Genomic DNA, 2,428 nt, shown 5'->3' on the forward strand with positions numbered 1-2,428 from the left:
GGATTCCGGCCAACGTGGAACCCGCACAACACAACCAAAGTACTTTGCCCCAACGAAACAGGTGAGGTTGTCAATCTCACCGGCTTGCTGTAACAAAGGATTAACCGTATTGTGTGGAAGATGATTGTTTGCGAGAGAAAACGAGTAAAACAAGTATTGCAGCAGATTTGTATTTCAAGTATTAAAGAATGGACCGGGGTCCACGAGTTCACTAGAGGTGTCTCTCCCATAAGATAAAAGCATGTTGGGTGAACAAATTACGATCGGGCAAATTGACAAATAGAGAGGGCATAACAATGCACATACATGTCATGATAAGTATAGTGAGATTTAATTGGGCATTACGACAAAGTACATAGACCGCCATCCAACCGCATCTATGCCTAAAAAGTCCACCTTCGAAGTTATCATCCGAACCCCTCCAGTATTAAGTTGCAAAGCAACGGACAATTGCATTAAGTATGGTGCGTAATGTAATCAACAACTACATCCTCGGACATAGCGCCAATGTTTTATCCCTAGTGGCAACAAGCACAACACAACCTTAGAACTTTCTCGTCACTCGTCCCAGGTGTCAATGCAGGCATGAACCCACTATCGAGCATAAATACTCCCTCTTGGAGTTAAAAGCAAAAACTTGGCCAGAGCCTCTACTAGTAACGGAGAGCATGCAAGATCATAAACAACACATATGTAATAACTTGATAATTAACATAACATGGTATTCTCTATCCATCGGATCCCGACAAACACAACATAGAGTATTACGGATAGATGATCTTGATCATGTTAGGCAGCTCACAAGATCCAACAATGAAGCACAATGAGGAGAAGACAACCATCTAGCTACTGCTATGGACCCATAGTCCAGGGGGGAACTACTCACTCATCACTCCGGAGGCGACCATGGCGGTGTAGAGTCCTCCGGGAGATGAATCCCCTCTCCGGCAGGGTGCCGGAGGAGATCTCCAGAATCCCCCGAGATGGGATCCCCGGCAACGGCGCCAGAAAATAGTCTTGATGACCCACAAGTATAGGGGGTGTATCGTAGTATCTTCGATAAGTAAGAATGTCGATCCCAACGAGGAGCAGAAGGTGTTGACAAGCAGTTTCGATGAAGGGTTCACTGTAAATGCTCACGGACAAGTATTCAGGGGGTTTTGATGTAACAGATGAATAAAGTACGAGTAACTAAAATGCGAGAGAAATAATTGCAGCGAGTGGCCCAATCCTTTTTAGCACAAAGGACAAGCCGGTTTGTTTACTTATAACGACCAAACGTTCTCGAGGACACATGGGATTTTAGTCTAGTGCTTTCGCTACATACAGATGATTAATCTTCATTGTTTTGATAAGTGTTGTGTGGGTGAACCTATGCTAATGTACCGCCCTTCCTAGGACTAATACATACTTGTGATTATACCCCTTGCAAGCATCCGCAACTACAAGAAAGTAATTAAGATAAATCTAACCACAGCCTTAAACTCTGAGATCCTGCGATCCCTCCTGCATCGATATACCAACGGGGGTTTAGGTTTCTGTCACTCCGGCAACCCCGCAATTGGCAAACGAATACAAGATGCATTCCCCTAGGCCCATAAATGGTGAAGTGTCGTGTAGTCGACGTTCACACGACACCATTAGAAGAATAACACCACAACTTAAATATCATAACATTGAATATTACTCAACCATAGTTCACTACTAACATTTAGACTTCACCCATGTCCTCAAGAACTAAACGAACTACTCACGAGACATCATATGGAACATGATCAGAGGTGATATGATGATGAATAACAATCTGAACATAGACCTTGGTTCAATGGTTTCACTCAATAGCATCAACAACAAGTAGAAATCAGTATCGGGAGAGTTTCCCCTATCAAACAATCAAGATCAAACCCAAATTGCTACAGCGGTGACGATGTCCAGTGGTGGAGATGGTGGTGATGATGGTGGAGATGGTGATGATGGTGATGGAGATGATGTCTAGCTCGATGGCGGTGACGATGGCATCGATTTCCCCCTCCGGGAGGGAATTTCCCCGGCGGATTCCTGCCCGCCGGAGAGCTCTTTTCTCTCTGGTGTTCTCCGCCCCGCGAGAGGCGGCCGTAACCCTTCGTGAGGATTCCTCCGTGGCTTAGGTCTTCGGGGCGAAGGGTTTCGCGAAGAAAAGGAGGCGAAAGAGGCCGAGGGGCTCCACACCACATGGTGGTGCGGCCGAGCCATGGGCCGCGCCACCCTATGGTGTGGGCCCACCCCGGGTCCAGCTGGCTCCCCCTTCGGCTTCCTCCGTCATCCGGAAAAATAGGATTTTTGGTAAAACTTCCTTCCACAGCTTGATCTTCCGAAATATTGCATCCTGACGGTGCTTTTTCCAGCAGGATCCTGGCTCCGGTGCTCGATCCCCAAATAATCATGAAAC

Source organism: Lolium rigidum, chromosome 7 (genome assembly GCF_022539505.1).
Source record: "Lolium rigidum isolate FL_2022 chromosome 7, APGP_CSIRO_Lrig_0.1, whole genome shotgun sequence".
Lineage (NCBI taxonomy): Eukaryota > Viridiplantae > Streptophyta > Magnoliopsida > Poales > Poaceae > Lolium > Lolium rigidum.